The sequence below is a fragment of the Lepisosteus oculatus genome, unplaced genomic scaffold (assembly GCF_040954835.1).
Source record: "Lepisosteus oculatus isolate fLepOcu1 unplaced genomic scaffold, fLepOcu1.hap2 HAP2_SCAFFOLD_40, whole genome shotgun sequence".
NCBI classification, from domain to species: domain Eukaryota; kingdom Metazoa; phylum Chordata; class Actinopteri; order Semionotiformes; family Lepisosteidae; genus Lepisosteus; species Lepisosteus oculatus.
In genome coordinates, this window is record NW_027167934.1 from 2,642,501 (window position 1) to 2,663,855 (window position 21,355).

At 46.5% G+C, this 21,355-nt stretch overlaps 3 non-coding genes across 3 annotated transcripts; 2 read left to right on the plus strand and 1 right to left on the minus strand.

The window, feature by feature from the left end:
- Positions 1–5,677: 5,677 nt before the first annotated feature.
- Positions 5,678–5,819, minus strand: LOC138228212 (U4 spliceosomal RNA). Its single transcript, XR_011185298.1, has one exon. It is a non-coding gene; the product is annotated as a U4 spliceosomal RNA (small nuclear RNA).
- Positions 5,820–12,567: 6,748 nt separating this feature from the next.
- Positions 12,568–12,639, plus strand: trnag-ucc (transfer RNA glycine (anticodon UCC)). The gene has a single exon. It is a non-coding gene; the product is annotated as a tRNA-Gly (tRNA).
- Positions 12,640–13,787: 1,148 nt separating this feature from the next.
- trnat-agu (transfer RNA threonine (anticodon AGU)) lies at positions 13,788–13,861 on the plus strand. The gene has a single exon. It is a non-coding gene; the product is annotated as a tRNA-Thr (tRNA).
- Positions 13,862–21,355: the final 7,494 nt, after the last annotated feature.

Below are 21,355 nucleotides of genomic sequence, written 5' to 3' on the forward strand. Positions count from 1 at the left end.
CCCCGTTGCGTTACATTGGTGTCAGAAGCGGGCAGAATGAACAACTCGTGGCAGACACTACCCGATTCCATAAAGCGCCGGCTGACGCTGGAAGACGCAGAACCCATCGGCGGCGCACATAGGGAGCCTGAGCAACTCCTGGGTGCGACAGGTGGCCACAGCCCTTACCAGGGCTACCCAGTAGTGGTCCCGCCAGTGGAATTGGGGCGGCCGCCCCGGAGAGAGGATGCCCTCCCTGCCGGAGCCGATCAGCGATTCCCACACCCATCGGCGCGGGTGCGACCAGGTCGCTACGATGGTGAGGCGCCTTGGGAGACCTATAAGGCGCAGTTCCAGCTTGCGGCCCGGACGAATGGCTGGAGCCGGGCGGAGATGGCCGGCCACCTGGCGGCGGCGCTGGAAGGAGCGGCCTGCCAGGTGCTCCTGGACGTCCCGGAGGAGGACAGAGGCGACTACACGGCGCTGGCAGCAGCCCTCCAGCTGCGCTTCGGTGTAGAGGAGGCGCCGGACTTGATGCGGGAGAGGCTGGCCCTGCGGCGGCGCTGACCAGGAGAGCGACTGGGCCCGGTCGCCGCGGATGTCATGTTCCTCGCCCGCCGAGGATACCCAACTTTCCCCCGGGAGGCGCAGCGGGAGATGGCTCTCCAGGCCTTTCTCAAGGCCCTCTCACCCGAGGAGCTGCGGCGCCACGTGCAGCTGGCCGCGCCAACATCGCTGGAGCAGGCCTTGGCCCTTGCTACACGGGCTGAGGTGGTGTTCGGGGTGACTGGCAGCGCGAGCAGACGCAGTGCGCCCTGCCGGCTGACCGAGGCGGCGACGGAGGAATCCAGCGAGGGGGAAGAGGAGCCAGCCCGTGCAGCGACCGCCGCGGAACAGCCCCGCACGCTGATTTGCGACCGCTGCGGGAAAAGAGGACACCGAGCCCGGGTCTGCCGGGCACCCGAACCTCGCTCTCCCCGATCGGCGTCGGGAAACGGGAACGGGGCGGCTCAGCGCGGGGAAGGCCGCCCTTGAATACCTCAACCCCCGCTCCGGAGAGCGCTGTAAAAACCGGCGCCCCTCACGCCACCGTGGGGCGAGTCGGCTGTAGCCGGGGCCTGTACCTCCACTGCCGGATTGAGGACCAACCCTGCCTGGCCCTACTCGACACCGGTTCATCAGTGACCCTACTTCGGCCGGGCGTCCTCCCCGACACCGAGGGCACCAACCCCCCAGGATGGGAGGCCTCCAGCCTGCGGCTGAGGACCGTGACGGGACAGCTCGCTGCAGTCCGGGGGAAACGGGTGCTTGCCTTCCGTCTGGGTGCAGCGACGGTGCGCCACCCCTGCTACCTTGCACCCATCCAGGAGGACTGCATTCTGGGGCTGGACCTACTGCAGCGAGTGGGGGCCAGGTTGGACTTGGACCGGCAGGAGTTGGTGTGGCAGGGGGAGCGACTGCACCTGGTGGAGGGCAGGTCCGGCGAAGGCCGAGGGACGCGGGCTTGCCGGAGCCGGGGGAACAAGAGGCAGCGGCGGCGGCGGCGGCGTCAGTCGCCGGGGCAGACCAGGCCTGCGAGCCGGGGAGCGAGCGTGCCGGATCCTGCCCCTGAGTCGGCCGGGGGGCCAGACAAGGCGGCGGCGGGGGCCGAGCGTTGCGTGGAAGCGAAGCGTGCCGTTGAGGACCTCTTCCAGCGGAGCTGCGAGGGCCTCGATCAGGACCAGCGGCAGCGGCTCCAGCAGCTACTCGCCCAGAACGAAGACCTCTTTGCGGCGAGAGATGAGGACTGCACCCGCACTGCCCTGGTCCAACACGAGATCAACACCGGCGACGCTCGGCCCATCCGCATCCCACCAGGACGCATGGTCCACGCCAAGCGGACCGCCGCCGAGGAAAAGATCCGGGAGATGGCCGCAGCGGGGGTGATTGAGCCCTCCGCGAGCCCGTGGTCGGCGCCAGCCGTACTGGTTAAAAAAAAAGACGGCTCGTGGAGGTTCTGCGTCAACTACCGCAAGCTGAATGAGGTCACCCGGAAAGATTCCTACCCCCTGCCGAGGATAGATGACGCCCTGGACTACATCACCGGGTCGACCTGGTTCAGCTCCCTGGACCTCCGCTGCGGCTACTGGCAGGTACCGCTTGCTCCCGATGCTCGCCCGAAGACGGCCTTTTCCATCGGCCAGGGCCTCTGGCAGTTTACCATCATGCCTTTTGGCCTGTGCAATGCCCCGGCGACGTTCGAGAGGCTGATGGAGAGGGTGCTGGCATCGGTCCCGCGGAACCAGTGCGTGTTATATCTGGACGATCTGCTGGTTCATGCACGGAGTTTTGACCAGGCCTTGACGAACCTCCAGGCGGTGCTGGCCTGCATCCGCCGTGCTGGCCTGAGGCTCAACCCCCGCAAATGCGAGCTCCTGCGGCGGGAGGTGACCTTCCTGGGACATGTTGTTGGACCGCGAGGGGTGGCTACGGACCCAGGTAAGGTCGCCGCAGTGAGGGGCTGGCCGACTCCACGCACCGTCGCGGAGCTCCGCAGCTTTCTGGGGTTGGCCTCGTACTATCGGAGGTTCGTCCGGGACTTTGCCAGCATCGCCGCCCCGCTGCACCGCCTCACCGACAAGGGCCGCCGTTTTGACTGGGACTCGGGCTGTGAGACTGCCTTTGGCCGGTTGCGCGAAGCTCTGGTGGGGGCCCCCGTGCTGGCCTACCCCGACCCGCGGTTGCCGTATATTCTCGACACCGACGCGAGTGACTCGGGGGTGGGGGCGGTGTTGGCGCAGGAGGGGCCGGATGGGGAGCGCGTAGTGGCTTACTACAGTCGGGCTCTGACTAGGCCTGAGCGGAACTACTGCGTGACCCGTCGCGAGCTGCTGGCGGTGATGGCGGCGGTCCACCATTTCAGGCCGTACCTGTTCGGGACCCGGTTCCGGTTGAGGACCGACCATGCGTCCCTCACCTGGCTGCTCCACTTTAAGGAGCCAGAGGGACAGATGGCGCGATGGATAGAGATCCTGCAGGAGTACGACTTCACTGTCGTGCACCGTGCGGGGTCTCGCCATCTCAATGCCGACGCTCTCTCGCGGCGCCCCTGCGAGGCCGCGGACTGCCATCACTGCGCCCGGCGGGAGCAGCGTGAGGAGGCTGTCCGCACCGTGGCGGGGGTGAGCGCCGCGGCCACGGCCCGGGAGGGGCCGCTGGGGGTAGGCCTGCCAGACCTGGCGCAGCGTCAGGCAGCTGATCCTGACGTGGGCCCGGTGCTCCGCTGGAGGGCAGCAGGAGTGCGGCCTACACGAGAGGAGCTCGCCCCGCACCCGAAGTCCGTCAAGGCCCTCTGCGCCCTGTGGGAGGCCTTGGAGGTAAAGGACGGGGTGCTGCGCCGGGGGTGGCGGGTACCCTCCAGTGGCGAGGTACGGTGGCAGCTGGTGGTGCCTCGGTCGCTCCGCGGGGCGGTGCTCCGAGCGGTGCACGGCCAACCGGGTGTGGGGCACTTCGGCGGTAAAAAAACCCTGCAGCGTCTCCGAGGCCATTTTTATTGGGGTCTTTGCCACCGGGACGTGGAGCGGTACTGCCGAACGTGTGCGGTGTGCGTGGCGCAGAAGGGTCCCCCCGAGCGCTCTCGGGCCCCCCTCCAACAACACCAGGTGGGGGCTCCTATGGAGCGGGTGGGAGTGGACGTTTTGGGCCCGTTTCCGCGCACCGAGGCCGGGAACCGCTACGTCTTGGTGGCTATGGATTACTTTACGAAGTGGCCGGAGGCCTACGCCCTCCCGGACCAGAGTGCCCCCACGGTGGCCGATGCACTGCTGGAGGGGATGTTTGCCAGGCTGGGGGTGCCGGAGGAGTTACACAGTGACCAGGGGCGTAACTTCGAGTCCCAGGTCTTCGCCAGAGTGTGCCAGCGCCTGGGGATTACTAAGACGCGGACCACCCCGCTGCATCCCCAGAGCGACGGGTTGGTAGAGCGGTTTAATCGGACGCTCGCCACCCAGCTGGCCACCCTGGTGTCCCGGCACCAACGGGACTGGGACCGCCACCTCCCCCTTGCGCTCTGGGCGTATCGGACCGCGGTCCAGGAATCCACCGGGTGCACCCCGGCCTCGCTCATGCTGGGCCGGGAAATGCGAACACCGGTGGACCTGGTCTTCGGCCCGCCGCCCGGAGACGGGTCGGCACCGCCGGCTGGACCGGACTACGAGTGGGACCTGCGGCAGCGGATGCAGCGGGTGCACAGCTTTGCACGGACCCACCTGACACAGGCGGGGGTCCGGCAGAAGCGGTACTACGACCTGCGCTGCAGGGGGCCTGCCTTCCAGCCCGGGGACTCGGTTTGGGTGTACAACCCGCGGCGCCGCAAAGGCCTCAGTCCTAAGCTGGCGCCGTCGTGGGAGGGGCCCGCTGAGGTACTCGGGGTGGTGGGCGAGGTCTGCTACCGTGTCCGGTTGCGAACACGGGGGAGAGTGGTGGTCCTGCACCGAGACCGCCTGGCCCCCTACCGGGCCCGGGAGGAGGAGCCGTGTGGGGAGGCTCCAGAGGAGCAGCCGGGGCCGGAGCCGGCCGATAGTGGGGCGTCCGTGGATCGCCAGCCGTCACCGCGGCGCAGCGGCCGCTCGCGCAGGGTTCCGCAGCAGTTGGCCGAATACGAGTACAGCCTGAGGGGGGTGTTCGACGTCGGCGAGACGCCAGACGCTTCAGGTGGGGGCAGTGTAACGCCCTCGCCTGGTGGTGAGGAGGAAGCGCCCCTAGGCGCTCGTAGTACCGCTGGGCATGCTGGGAGTGGTAGCCGGGAAGAGTCTGAGGGTCAGCACGATGACCAGCGGCTGACCCTGCCTGTGTAAATAATGTCCTAGTAATTCTAGTGCCCTGTGTAGTCCTGTAAAAGTAGAGTGTGTTGTTAGGTAATTACCACCCTAAATGTGTGTACGTGTTCGTCAGTCTCCTCATGTGTGTGTAGATCCTGTGTTTGGTTTTGGTGTGGTTGTAAAATAAAGCCAGTGCTTGGTTAATCGCGTCTCCACTGTTCTTTAGTTCTGAGAAAGAACCTGCAATACGCTACATTGGTGTCAGAAGCGGGGTGGGATAGCCCTTCGCCGGGGACGGCGATTTAAGCGGGGGAGAGTGTAACGCTTACGGCCGACAGGGCGCTGTGTAAGAGCCGGCGTACCAGAGCGGGTGACGTCACCGCCCTTCCCTGTGATAGCAGGACCACAGCTACTGGGCTGTGGAGAGATCTCTCTTTGGCTCACGGGGCTAGGTCGCTGCAGAGAGACGCGGAAGTCCTGGGTTCGAGCCCCGGAGGGTGCAGGGGCCGACCAGATGCGGCAAGGGCGCCCGCCTGAGCCCCCGTTGCGTTACAATATTTACTATATTTATTATACACGTGTAAATTAATTGCTGCGAAAATAATTTACTTCGTACACTGTGCAGAGTGCCGTATACTCCTAGTTGCGGCACACACGATACATACAGTAAAAAGCCTCAGGCACTGTGTTAGATGTGTTTTCGACGTTATATATGCGTTTGTTAATGTCGTCAATTTTACGGTTGCAATTCGACGTTGAGGCGACGTATATATACGTATAGCCGTACGTTCGCCGTAAATATACGTATATTCGACGAATCAATGCCCACTGGGAACAAGCTCGCTTCTTTCTACCATGATGTCACCATGACCAAATCTGTCTTTAAACACCTTGCTCAGTCTCTAACGAGACTGTCAAAAATTGCTTTCGCCGATTGTATTGCAAACCGGCGGAAGCGGGGTATTGGGAAAAGTTTTCAACTAGCAATAATCACGCCTCGGCTAACCCTCACAGGCTACGATACTGCCACTGCGCAAAGCTGACGGTTGCCAGGCAACCGCGGGGATCCTATGGAAATCGTTATCAATCGTCTCATGGCATGTCGTTGCTGTAACGCTTCATATTTGTCGTCTTCTTCTAGCTTGAGGTTTTGAAGAATTTCATGACAGACAAGGGCTCCGTTGGGAACAAAGAAACCCGTTGATTCTTTTCAGCAGCAGAAATACAACCCTTTAAATACAAGATGACAGAACAATGACGAAGGGCATGCCGGGAGGAACTCATGCACTACAGAGGAAAGGGGGCGGGCACGTACAGTTCACATTCAAGCCACAAGTACTCTTCTCGGATGTTGCACAAACAAATCCTAACGTCTTGAAAGCATTGCGGGATGTTTGTGTCCCACTTCCCGTGGCTGCAGGATGACTGACACGAACGGACAAACACAATCTGTGGCGTTTAGCGTGACATAGTCTTGCAGGCATCGTGCTGTCTCACTGCAATACTATACCGCTGGAGGAAACAGTCCATCTGGCCATGAAACTCATTTGAACGTCTAGCTACAGCAACTAACAATATCATGATTTATTCAGGATGTGTGGAATCAGCACGTCCCGGAGACAGCTTCCGAAATCGTGAGCATTCTCTGGTGGTAGGGGCGTTCAAGATGGCGCTCAGGTGGGAGGTAAAGTTTAGTGGTTGAGGATTTTTTTTGAGTTTTTCATGACCTAAATGTTAATTTTTGCTTTTTTTGACTACAGAAAAATAAGGACTTAACACTACTTGTTTAAACTTCAGTTATAATTGAAAGAAAAAAAAACGATTTTTTTTAGGTTTAAGAATTTCGATATGAGTAACACTGGGAAAAGAAAAGAGAGTGCTGGGTCTTCGAAGGAGAAGTCTAAGAAACCTCAATCGTATATGTATAGCACTACAAGAAAATTGATGGCAACTAAAGGGAAAAGTGAAGCAGCTGGAGGGGACGTGGAAAGAGTGCTGGAGATGCGCTCGTACGCGAGCGCTCGCAGCCCAAGTGAGACTCAGCTGCCAGAGGAAGAGCCGGAGTCCCTGCCCAGCACACCTGTGAAAACCCCGGCAGCCAAGAGAGGAAGGGGCGACCTGACGCTGGAGGAGCTCCAGACCAACATCTTCAACATGATGGCACAGAGCATGGGTGAGCTGAAGGAAGTGATTTGATCTAATACAGTCGCAATCGAAAGTCTTAAAAAGTCCATGGACTGTGTGTTTAAAGAGGTTGAAGACTTAAAGTAGGCTGGGCAAACGATTTTTAAATTTTAAAAAAAATAAATAAATAATGAGATATAATGATGTTTTCCTGCTTAACTTAGACATTGCACGACTTAAAACATATAAAAACAGGTTTCGAGAGTTAAAAACCACTTTTTATGCGCGAAAAATGGGTGATTTTTCTTCCTCGTGATCAGCTCAGAATCTTTGTGTACGCTGTAAGGTTTTTACTTCTTAATTAAACGTTTAAAATACACGAATTTCATAAAGACAACACACGTTTCGAAGAGAAAAAATCCCATTCTTTTCTCTTCCTGGTGTGTGAAACTGATCAGCAGGTCTTTTTTTCCCAATCAGAGGCTCTGAAAATAGCGTACCGCCCACTGCCCTCCGTCAGAGAGGGGCGCGGCACCGAGAGAGGGAGGAGGCGCGGAGCGCAGCAGTACAGAACGAACGTTCTACTGCCTGGAGCGCTTACGGCAGCGATCGCGTCTGCATTTATAACTTAGTTTTTAAAATTAATCAAGCAATATGAACCATCTCTTTTTACTTTTAAGTCACTTAATTATCATTAAACACAGCTTTCTCACCACCTAGACTACTTTTTGATACCATCCTTAGACAAAGCAGAAACGTCTTGTTCTGTCTAATGACATTACAAGTGGAAAGATTACAGATTTTAATCGTCTTTAATTTTGTTACGTTATACATTTTAGAAACGTTTCATCCATACAAACACCACAAAACTATTCTCGATTGTATTTCTGAATGGTATGTTACACTTAGTTCACTGTTTTAAATACATCTAATTAAGAAAGTTAGGTGTTAGCATAAACTATTAGCAATCAATATTAAATTTAGCACTGTAATAATTTGTTGCACTTTCCCCCGCATCTTGTAAAAATATATTTTCATTGTTCAAATATACATTAAATCTGACTATCATATAATAAGTTAAATACAAAACTAAAGAAAAAATAGGGTTAAATATAATTCAAAATATTTTGCTAACAATGTTAACTATTTATAAATAATAAATTGTATTAACTAAAGAGTAGGATGGCACAGTTGTTAGTATGCTTTTTGTTTTGTTTCTTTTTCATAAATACAACAGTAGTACCTGATGTCTCAGTGGCTTTCAAAATTAAATTTTGCATGCAAACCTGTGAACTAGAAAGATAACTAAGATATCCATCCATTTATAATGGTGGCAAAGTGGTTAGCATTGCTATCTTGGAGCACTGGGGTCCCAGGTCCCATCCTGTGTGTGTGGGGTTTGCATGTTCTCTCTGGGTTACATGGTTTTTCTCCATATGTGTGATATGACTCCCTCTTGCACTCCAAAACATACTGGTAAGTTAATTGGTTTATGGGAAAACTGGCCCTGGTGTGTGTGTGTTTGTGTCTGTCTGTCCTGTGATGGACTGGCGCTATGTCCAGGGTGTATTCTGCCTTGTGTCCGTTGCTTACTGGGATAGGCTCCAAATCCTCTGTACTGGATAAAGAGATTAGAAATGGATGGAAGTAAAGGCACTGTGTGGATTGAACTATACACAGTGTTAGAAACCCACTATGAAATGGCAGCATCTCACTGAGAATAAAATATTTTATAGTGCTGGCTTAAGTAAACAGCCTTTCCAACTCTCTTGCACATCAGTATCCATACCTAGTTATTTAAACAAATTGCCTCTAATTATAAACATCTTAATATGCTGGCTCTGTGGATCCGCATCAGCGATGTTTGCCCATTCCTTCAATTCATGTCCATCCAACACACAGTTCAATGCTAGCAACTACACAAAATCTAAAATACAATCCTCATTTCAGTATCTATGTAAACATACAGTCTGTTAACTTCATCATCTTCATCAAAAGTATGCCTAACCCCATTAGGAAGTGTTCTTGTTATCAGTGTATTCCTCAGCTATCCCAAAATTATCTTCTTACCAACATCTCTAGTTTTTTATCCTGCAATAACTCAGCCAACACTTAAATCTCGAAAAGCTGCTTGTGTTCATTTCTTTAAATCACAAATATCATGTGTAAATACTGTCCATATAATAATCTGCATTGTGGAATAATAGTTTATTTTAAAGGGAACTAGAGAAACTAAGAACTAGAGAAATCAAGAAAGGCTTTTTTTTCTAGAATTAATAAATGCACATCCTGTTCACTGGGGAAATTAAATCCACACTGAGCAATCTTCAATATGTTCAGAATATGACAGCGAGAATCCTATCAGGGATGCATTACACCTGTTTTCAAGTCCTTGCATTGGTTACCTATCAGGTTTTGAGTCAACTTCAAAATCCTCATCCTCATTCAGTACCTACAGTATATGGCTTATTATCTGTCTACTCCCCACCTTTGTCCGTCTGACTCTGGTCTTCTAGCTGTCCTCAAGAACATCTACATTCTGTGGGTGACAGGGTCTTCTTTAGCTGCACCCCAGAGCTCTCAATTTGTATTCCCAGTGATATCAGTCACGTACCCTGAGTGCATTTAAATCTAACCTCAGAACCTTTCTTTTCAGAAGACTTAGTGTCTGTATCTGCTTCATTTTCTAATTTTGGTAGCACCTCTAACTGCTTGTCTTTCTTATATGTATTTACTTTGTAATCTGTGGTCCTTTTATCTGTTTTTATATCTACTGTATTGCTTTGAGATGCCACTTTTAAAGGTGATATATAAAATAAAGTTTTTTATTATTGTTATAGAGAAACATGATCAGTTTTCCCTGGTCCAGATACTGTAAAAAGATCTAAAGCATACTAGTTTGTCACTCTTCTCATTCCCTTTGCTAAATAACTTTTCATATTAATCTGATCAATCTAACTGCCTGTTTTCTGTGCTTTCTCTATCCTGCTAGATTTGCAATTATTCTGAACATTTTCTTCTTGAAATAACTCATTTCTAAATACCTTTTTTCACTGTTAACATCTTGCAGCAAAGCTGCGACAAAATATACACTTAGCACAGTTCATCCTGCTACCAACATTGAATAACAAAATCTTAAGATTTCTATATTTATGTCTTTATTTAGTGGTTTCATTAGTGACAAAGGCTAAACTTTCTTGGAAAAATGTCTTTTATGTGTTGCAGAAAAAACTGACTTGCTTTAACAAAGTATGTTTACAAATCCTTTCACCTGGCAATCTACCTGAATGCCCAACTATCTGAGAAGCCCTCCATGAAACCATGGTTGCTATTAATTCATTTAGGGCTTATTGACAGAATTGCTGTTTTTTATGCATGCTAATTTTCTGATTCCTCACTCTGTTTCATGTTTATAGATAAGACTTTATTGATCGTGAAGGGAAATTGATGTACATGATGAACATGTTTGCATGTTCTTTTGTAACATACACCTTTTTGTGATTTTTTTTTGTATATCTAAGCAAGTGTTCCTGCATCCCTCTTCTGCACTTTAGTCATGGCTTTTTTTCTGTTTGCTTATTTCAAAGCAACACCTGCTCCATTTCTAAAACTTTTTACTCATGTGCATTTTTGTATTTTTTACACCTCTAGCACTTTAACATCCTGAATTTTCATTTGCCTTAATTTGTAGAATGAACTTGAGTTTTAGCCTAAAGAAGTTTTCATTATCTTTTGTTTCTTGTCCTACAACTGTTATTATTGATCACCGAATTATTGTTCTTGACATGACTTCATTCAGCCTTTCCTGAACGTCTATGACAGGCAGAGAGAGTGCTGTTTCTGGTGCGATCTTTTGGAGCTGACATTTCACTGTTTTAAACGAACAAGAAATTAGATTGCTCATAGATCACTTATCCTATATAAACACAGCGTAATTGCCCTCCGAAAATCCTCTTTTTCTTGTTCGTTTTAGAGACCTTGATCGAAACTGATTTTAGATGTCAGAAAGGATTTCTTTTCTCTGTATTTCCTACATTGCTTTGTCGAGATTTTAACTTTATATTTAGGCTCAGATTTCAACTATAAATCGTACACTAATTAATAGCAGTAAATACTGATGTTTTGCTCCCTCTTACCACAAAAATATATATGTTTTGTAGCTGGGATGAACTTTATTTCGTACGCGTAGCTACTGCGATTTGGACACGAAGCGGTTAAAGATGGCGGCAAATCAGGCACCCAGAGAGGGGGGGGGGGGGGGCGTCGTCTCGCCTCCATAACTAAAATGCCAAATAGGAGTGGCTTAAGCGACATACACAGTCGTGTAACTGACAGTTTGAGGTAGCCTATCGTGTAAATTTTGCTTTGTTGCTGAGGTTAAGCTTTCGAAACTCTGCCCCAAAGTCATGTGACTGATTTTTCGCCCTGTTTCGTTGGTTAAACGCAATGATCACAAGCACCACCATGGTAACTGGGATGTGTAGTTTTTAATTCCGTTTGAATTATAACTGTACGTACTGTCTTCGTATTTGGCCAGGGCTTTAAAGAGAGGGCGCGCCAAAAATTTTCGGTGCCGTCGTCTCCGCTTTAAAGGTACCCCCGTCGCGGAAGAATTCGATCTCGGGACGTTTGCCCAGCGTACTTAAAGAGTGAAGTAAAAGTTCTTAAACAAGTAAATACCAAACAAGAAAAGCATATTAAAGAACTTGAATTGAAAGTGAACGATGTAGATAGATACCGTCGATGATGGAATTTAAAATTATTTGGAGTTAAAGAGGAACGTGATAAGGACCTTGTTGCAACAGTGAAGGGTATCTGTAAAAGGACCCTGCCGGACCAGGAGGACGTAATATCGGCCATTGACTTTGTTCACAGGCTCGGGAGAGCGAACATGTCTGGGCAAGTGCGCCCCAGATCGATTATAATACAGTTCACCAAGAGGACGGCGAGGGACATGCTGTGGCGAGCGGCGAGGGGGAATGAGTATTTGAATGGGAACAAACTGAGGTTTGCAGAGGACCTGTCTGCCGCGGACAGGAGTACCAGGAACCAGCTGTGGCCCCAGGTTGAAGCTGCCAGAAGAGAGGGGAGGAGAGCCTACTTTGTGGGAGCGAGGGCCTTTGTGGACGGGAAGGAGATTTGCTCCCAGTGACTGCTCAGTTAATGATTATGTTTGGTTATATTTGTTATACCAGTATATACTAGTGTTTCTTTAGTGTTAGTTTGGAATGGTGTAGTTAAGTGTTAAGGACTGTTATAGTTCTGGTTCTTTGAAAAACTCAATAGTTTAGACAGTCTTAGAGTTAGTTATTTGCTTTTGTGTATGTCTTTTTCATGAATGCCAGAGGTACTCGAAATGTTGTTAAAAGAAAAACTGTGTGCTGAGTTTTATTTTTTACAGGAAACGCATGCATGTTGAAACTAAAGTTTATAAATAATTGAGAAATATTAAAGCAAGGAAAATATGATACGTGTAAAATATACAATTTGATCACATAATTACTTAATTACCTCTGGTAGTTAAATGCTTTTTTCTGCTGCGTTTTTTTTCTCTTGTACATGACTCTGATCCTCTTGTTGTATTTGTATTTGTAAATTCTGTTTAATAAAAAAAAAATTAAAAAAAGCATTCTCTGGTGGTGTCCTGCAGGCTTCCTGTGGGTGTGCGTTGGTGGTATAGTGGTGAGCATAGCTGCCTTCCAAGCAGTTGACCCGGGTTCGATTCCCGGCCAACGCAGTGGCGAATGTTTTCAAATGCTGTCATGAGCCTTGGATTGTGACTAGCAAAGCACTGAAAAACGGAATTGAAGGAGAATCTTACAGGGGATTCTGAGCGGTGTCTGCAAACACGCAGTCCGATACAGGTGCTGAAAGCTTGAGCTACTCTCAATGTCATGCTGCTTTTCCCCGGAGTAAATCTGTTACATTGAAAGAATGCTTCTCGCAGGTTCAAAAAGGGACCCTTGTTAATTGGAGAAATCAATGATTTTGAATGAATTCTGTATGCGTTAAAAGACAGCTATACACAGAAAACATGCAGGACACAGCTCATGATGTTTCCCGAGCTGAAACACAGTGCGTTTTTTCAAGCTATCTGACAAAGCCCGCCCACTGAAAACTGCGGCAGATCGTGTAAAGACGTTCAACTTTGTAACTACTGCACGCACAGGAAGCAGAATAAATTCCTCTTTTCAAACTGTCAAAGGTTTGCTTTACGAACGCCGCAGGACATCGCACAATCTCTTTTGAACAGGGACAAACGATTTCTTATGGGGCGCAGTAAGTACTGTTACTGTCACTGCTCGATACCGACGTTGGCCTACTATACCATGTTCAGCCACTGCTAGAAAATGTACGGCTCTAGCACCGGAGCAAACAACAGGAGGGCCGACGTCGAACAGGCATACGTGTCAGTCATGGAGACCGATGAGAATGGGATTCGAACCCATGCCTGCAGAGCACAATGGATTAGCAGTCCATCACCTTAACCACTCAGCCACCTTGTCGACAAAACTGGGCTGTCCGGACATGGGTTGGCGCGCTCCAGATGATCTTTTTCTTTTTTTCCCCACGTACTCGAGGGTCATTTTCCTGTTCCACATGTGATTTCAACATTTTCCTTGGGAGATGTCAAGCCAGCAAGCCACTGCTGTGGTTCACTGGCCAGTGTGGAGTTCAGTGGCCCTGTTGTACACAGAAAGCACATTGAGCTCCTTGGACATCAAAAGTTCCAGATAAAAGCCATTTGTCATCCTTTCTCTTGGTGTTGATGTTGCTATTGTATGTAAAGGTGGCAACTTGCTCAGCGAGCAGGCGGAGCACACACCGAATGCAGATGTGTCTGAGTGGTGTGTCCAAGTGGCTGCAAAAGGACAGTGCTCCCGGGGCACTGTGGCTTAGTTGGTTAAAGCACCTGCCTAGTAAACAGGAGATCCTGGATTCAAATCCCAGCAGTGCCTTCTTTGTTCTGTCTTCTCAAACAGAACTGGTCCTTCCAGACAACCACCTACGGCTAGACTTGCAAATATTCATTTCCTGTCTTTAACGCGACTTGTTTTTCTTAAAATGGATGCAACTTGCAAAACATGAAATACAAACCTTGCTAATCAGCGCTAGCGGCTGGCAAAAAAAAAAGAAGTCAGCAATGTTTTTTTTCTTTAACCTTAACCCTGCTAATGGAGAAGAGTTAAATGACCGAGTCTATGCAGCTTAAACGGTGCGCAAGTCGGGTTCTTAGCTGAAAGGGTGGTAAATCACGCTCACCCCAGTCCTTAATCTTTTAAAGAGGATACAAAATTGAACCTAGTCGCCACATCACATACATCCTGTTCAATGATAAAAAGGTAACATCTATCCTCGCTCCAGAGTAAATCTCATGTTGAGGGCATCTTTTTTTTTCACTTTACCGTGAGTCGGGCTCGGCTGCACAGAGGAGAGAGCAGAGCAATGAGGTCACGGGGACAGGGGAGTCACACGCTGGCGGTTTGAATACGCGGAAGATCACTGAGGGATCCACAGTATGTGGACCCTCCGTGCGCCATCAGTCCGCACTCCGGACTCTGAATCCTGCCATCCGAGTTACGATCTCGGCGGAACCTGAGGCGCAGTTCCTTCTTAAAACGTAATCTGGTGAGCATTTCTAGAATCGCACTTGTATAGATACAACTATACAAGTACGATTAGTACGAAATCAGTAGGCAACTGCCCTCTTGATTTTGGATTTAATTTCTTTATTACAGGGGCGCTTTTATGAAGACAGAGTCATGTTCAGGTACTTTGCTTGATGGAGGAAGCTCATTTCGGACTCTGTGATCTGCTCACCTGGAAAGGTCTGCTGTACTACTACAAGAGAGAAGTAGAGTCTGGAAGAAGGGACAATTTTATGATGCTTTGGAAGATAATGTTTTTTTTTTCTTATACTGAAAATGAAAAGTAGTTGTTTCTATATGGACTCAGTCTTTGGAATTTGTATATTTATATATTTCAGTGAACCCTCAGCCATTCCTTCTGTATTGTAATTCAATTTCTCTTTTAAAATTCCTTCCCCACTTCTAGGACCTGCAGTTGCTGAACTCCACAATGGCTTCTATTGGAAAGTCTGTGACTGAGACCAAGTAAGTGTTCAATTTTTTATGAAACCATTATTTATTTTGGAGCAATGAGCAATTCTTATATAAATGCAATAAAATCATTATGCTCAAACTATGAGAGAGAATTTTAAGGATAATTTAATAAATCAGTCTTAGCTTGTTTCTATACACAGATGGTATTATTTATTTTCAAAGGAAACCCGCGAGGATTCCCCTGGTGTGCAAGATGTGCCTGAATACTTTTGATCAGCTTCCTGCTCATTTGAAGAGGGCGTTTATGAAGCACGCCACGGCAGAAGAGATCAGGATGGCCTCTCAACAGGCGAGGGAGGACATGATGAATCACCTGAAGAACGGGGTCATCGTGGATTACCACAGAATAGAGATCAAAGGACACTTTGTGGGCTTAAAATACAAAGAAAATCATGTTCTATGGTACAAGATAAATACAAAACTTAAGCTTTTATTTTAATTAGATTTGTTTATAAAGCATAAGCAATAATTTATTACATTAATATATGTGAAAATAACATTTTAGCATCATATTATTACATACAGGTCTCTAGCTTCAACACAGTGATATATATATATATGCTCAGTGATTTATTGGTACATGCCCAGGTCAATAATCAGAATGAGGATTTATTTCCAGACGGGCTACAGGTAGTGTTGTGAAATACTTCAACACACTGGATCGCAGATTTAGACCCCCTGCACTCTTACTCCTTAAAAACCAAAGAAATGAAGATATGTAGCAATCACATTGTAACAGGGGTGACAGTGACTTAATGCTTATACTAGTGGACTTCTGGTACCTTTAGGGTAAGGTGTTCCCTGAAGGGCTCTCAAACCCTGCATTTCAGATGCCTAGCTGTATCGCTGATGTGTTGCACCTCAGAATCACTTTTAAACCTTACCTCTGGTATCTTTAATCCCTATTGCTCAACGCATGGTGAAAGTATTGCATAATTGTGTCTGAAAATGAGCAATGGGCACCTGAGAGACTCATTTGCCTGTTTCACAAATGATCACATTTGACTAGAGATTCTGTTTGGGATTCAGTTGTGCATTCCGACAGCAATCCCTTTCAAAAAACGATACATTCTGGATGAGGTCAAAGGTGCAGGAACACTGTATTTAGGATGTGTTTGCACTTATTCTGTGTCTCTAGCTTCAACACAGCGATATATGTATATGCTCACTGATTTTTTGGTACATGCCCAGGGCAATAATCATTATGAGGATTTATTTCCAGATGTGCTAGGGGTAGTGTTGTGAAATACTTCAACACACTGGATCGCAGGCTTAAACCCCCTGCACTCTTACTCCTTAAAAACTAACAAATGCAGATATCTAGCAATCATATTGTAGCAGACACTCATTTGCCTGTTTCACAAATGATCATATTTTACTAGAGATTATCTTTGGGATACGGATGTGCATTCTGACAGCAATCTCTTCCAAAAAATGATTTTACCTTATCGCGGCTTTGCCCTACTTGCCCCTTTGGACAATATCTCCATCTTGTGGTCGTTGTTGGTAATGTCTAGACAATACCTCCATCTTGTGGTCGTTGTTGGTAATGTCTTCTTATGCCATTTTTTTATTTCAATTCTCTATTAGTTGATTCTAGAATCTCTACAATGAAGTTGAAAACATCAGTTTTATAGCAGACAATATGACATTATTTATAGTCCAATTAGAAACTTATTACCCTGTTTTTAACATAATAACAAATTAAAATTGATTAAAACTAAGTTTGGAACACCAGGGAACATAACAAATGATTTTTAGGAAAACCATGAGGTTCTCTGTGCCCGATGCCTGCAAGGAGAGAAAGCTAGAATCCTTTGATTTTTTCAAAATTTGAAAATAAACATCATATAACAACAGCTTTCATTCCTAGGAGTAAAAAATAACCATTTCTGAAGACATAGTAGTTTCTAAAACACTACAATAAAGTTAAAAACATCAGTTTTATATTACATTATTTTTAGTGAAATCAGTCATTTATTACACTATTTTTAATATAATCTCTAAGTAAAAGTGATTAGAATTAAGTTTGGAACAACAAGGAACACAAAAAAAAAGATTTTAAGGAAAAAAATGATGTCTTCTGTGCCAGGTGCCTGCAAGGGGAGAAAGCTAGAATCCTACCCAGGCTCCTGGAGCTCTGTCCTGGCTAAAGGAGGGCGAATCCATCCCATTCAAAGCTCCATGAAAAAATGATATTTTTAAATCTGAAAAAAAACATTATAGAACAACATCTCTTGGTCCACAGAGTGCAAAAATCCAACTTTGAAGAAAATCCATTGACTGATCCCCGAATCCTGAAGTTTCTTCGCATGATATCGGGCTTGCAACCACTTTCTGGAAAATGATGAAAAATGCCAAAAATGAAATAAAAGTTATCAATTCTAGAGCCTAAGAGGAAAATAAGACAAATGTATATCTCCAAATAATTTTATGTGCTTCAGAAGAGCCCAGGAAAGTTTTTTGCATACATGAAACCACGCCCGTTTGCACGTAAGCAGACATGGTTGCACACACGACTGCATGAAAGCACGCGTGCATGCAAAATCATCCTGTTAAGCATTTGAAAAGCCGCACCACGGCGCACTTGAAATAGCTCTTACATTAGTGGTCGACGCAGGAATCGCCTTTTTATTTACGCTCTTACCAACGCGATGGAAAGCAAAACAAAGCAAAGCAGAGCAAAACAAAACGAACAATAAGATCTGTTAGGTTTACATGCATATTTTATGTATTAATAAATGTATCCTCGTGTATTAGTACCTGTGTGTGCGCGTTGTTTGAGTTATGTCACATGGTTGGATTCTAAAGCCATCAAAAGAATCAACTTTGTGATTTACTGCTACAATTAATAATTGTCTCAGTAAATGCCCAAACCCTACAGAACTGGTGCCTTCAGAGAGCCACTACATTTAATTTTGCTATGGCAACATTACATATTTGGCGTCCCTGAGCCGGTTTTCTTACATGTGAAAATAACATTTTAGCATCATATTATTACATACAGGTCTCTAGCTTCAACACAGTGATATATATATATACTCAGTGATTTATTGGTACATGCCCAGGTCAATAATCAGAATGAGGATTTATTTCCAGACGGGCTACAGGTAGTGTTGTGAAATACTTCAACACACTGGATCGCAGATTTAGACCCCCTGCACTCTTACTCCTTATAAACCAAAGAAATGAAGATATGTAGCAATCACATTGCAACAGGGCTGACAGTGACTTAATGCTTATACTAGTGGACTTCTGGTACCTTTAGGGTACGGTGTTCCCTGAAGGGCTCTCAAACCCCGCATTTCAGATGCCTAGCTGTTTCGCTGATGTGTTGCACCTCAGAATCACTTTTAAACCTTACCTCTGGTATCTTTAATCCCTATTGCTCAACGCATGGTGAAAGTATTGCATAAATGTGTCTGAAAATGAGCAATGGGCACCTGAGAGACTCATTTGCCTGTTTCACAAATGATCATATTTGACTAGAGATTCTGTTTGGGATCCGGATGTGCATTCTGACAGCAATCTCCTTATCGCGGCTTTGCCCTTCTTGCCTCTTTGGACAATATCTCCATCTTGTGGTCGTTGTTGGTAATGTCTAGACAATATCTCCATCTTGTGGTCGTTGTTGGTAATGTCTAGACAACATCTCCATCTTGTGGTCGTTATTGGTAATGTCTTCTTATGCCCTTTTTTATTTTAATTCTCTATTAGTTGATTCTAGAATCTCTACAATGGAGATGAAAACATCAGTTTTATAGCAGACAATATGACATTATTTATAGTCCAATTAGAAACTTATTACCCTGTTTTTAACATAATAACAAATTAAAATTGATTAAAACTAAGTTTGGAACACCAGGGAACATAACAAATGATTTTTAGGAAAACCATGAGGTTCTCTGTGTCCAATGCCTGCAAGGGGAGAAAGCTAGAATCCTTTGATTTTGAGTTGAACAAGTTCAACTTTTGTCACGTCTGTCCACAGAACATTGTTCCAGGAGTTGCTGTGGAACATCCATGTGGTCTTTAGCAAACTTGAGAGGGGCAGTGGTGGTTTTTTTTGGGGGGAGAGCAGTGGTTTCCTCCGTGGTGACCTCGCATGATCACCACTCCTGTTCAGATTTCTTCTTATGGTGGACTCATGGACACAGACGTAAGACAAAGTCAACCACCTGTTCGCTAGATCCCATACCCACTCAGCTAGTCAAAGATTCCCCCGAAGGACTGGCAGGACCTATAATTAGTATGATGAATGCATCGCTTGCGTCAGGCGTTGTACCTGATCAATTTAAGGTAGCGGTTGTTAGACCGCTCCTTAAGAAGTCAAATTTGGATCCACAAGTTCTTAACAACTACAGGCCTGTCTCAAAGGTCCCATTTCAATCTAAAAGTTTTGAGAGAATAGTTGTTGCCCAACGTCAATCGTATCTGGATTCAAATAATATACTTGAGAAATTTCAGTCTGGTTTCTGAAACAGCATTAACAAGAGCCTTAAATGATATTCTCTTAGCTACTGATGCGCGGAATGCAACAGTGCTAGGTTGCAACAGTGCTAGGAATGCAAACGTTAGGTTGCGCTTCTTCATGCTGCATGGTCGGCAAGAGTGGAGCTTTTTAAACGTCTGTACTTAGTGCGCCTCAAAAGAAATCGTTTGTCCCCGTTCAAAAGAGATTGTGCGATGTCCTGCAGCGTTCGCAAAGCAAACCTTTGACAGTTTGAAAAGAGGAATTTATTCTGCTTCCTGTGCGTGCAGTAGTTACAAAGTTGAACGTCTTTGCACGATCTGCTGCAGTTTTCAGTGGGCGGGCTTTGTCAGATGGCTTGGAAAAACGCACTGTGTTTCGGCTCGGGAAACATCATGAGCAGTTTCCTGCATGTTTTCTGTGTATAGCTGTCTTTTAACGCATACAGAATTCATTCGAAATCATTGATTTCTCCAATTAACAAAGGTCACTTAAAGGATGAGTCAAAGTAACGTCTAATCGGATTAGTTTCCTTAGAGCTGGTTCAGAGTTTGCTCAAGAGTTTACCTTTCACAGATGCGCAAAGAAGAATGTTGGGGGTGCACGCTTCAAGGCGCCTTACAGCTGTAGGGAGTGATTCGAGACGATTCGTGGCGTGTGCTCGTTCCCATATACCGTACGCCCTGGGGTGCAGTGCTAGGATGATGTACAATACCGCTTGGGCACGTAACGGCTTTATATGCAAGTGCGGGACGTGAGGGTTTTCGTTTGTTCATTTTATTTTGCTCTGCTTTGCTTTGTTTTGCTTTCCATCGCGTCGGTAAGAGCGTAAATAAAAAGGCGATTCCTGCGTCTACCACTAATGTAAGAGCTATTTCAAGTGCGCCGTGGTGCGGCTTTTCAAATGCTTAACAGGATGATTTTGCATGCACGCGTGCTTTCATGCAGTCGTGTGTGCAACCATGTCTGCTTACGTGCAAACGGGCGTGGTTTCATGTATGCAAAAAACTTTCCTGGGCTCTTCTGAAGCACATAAAATTATTTGGAGATATACATTTGTCTTATTTTCCTCTTAGGCTCTAGAATTGATAACTTTTTTTTCATTTTTGGCATTTTTCATTTTCCAGAAAGTGGTTGCAAGCCCGATATCATGCGAAGAAACTTCAGGATTCGGGGATCAGTCAATGGATTTTCTTCAAAGTTGGATTTTTGCACTCTGTGGACCAAGAGATGTTGTTCTATAATGTTTTTTTTCAGATTTAAAAATATCATTTTTTCATGGAGCTTTGAAGGGGATGGATTCACCCTCCTTTACCCAGGACAGAGCTCCAGGAGCCTGGGTAGGATTCTAGCTTTCTCCCCTTGCAGGCACCTGGCACAGAAGACATCATTTTTTTCCTTAAAATCTTTTTTTTTTTTGTGTTCCTTGTTGTTCCAAACTTAATTTTAATCACTTTTAATTAGAGATTTTATTAAAAATAGTGCAATAAATGACTAATTTCACAAAAAATAATGTAATATAAAACGGATGTTTTCAACTTTATTGTAGTGTTTTAGAAACTACTATGTCTTCAAAAATGGTTATTTTTCACTCCTAGGAATGAAAGCTGTTGTTATATCATGTTTATTTTTTCAAATTTTAAATGATCATTTTTTCATGGAGCTTTGAAGGGGATGGATTCACCCTCCTTTAGCCAGGACAGAGCTCCAGGAGCCTGGGTAGGATTCTAGCTTTCTCCCCTTGCAGGACCTGGCACAGAAGACATCATTTTTTTTCCTTAAAATCTTTTTTTTTTGTGTTCCTTGTTGCTCCAAACTTAATTCTATTCACTTTTAATTAGAGATTATATTAAAAATAG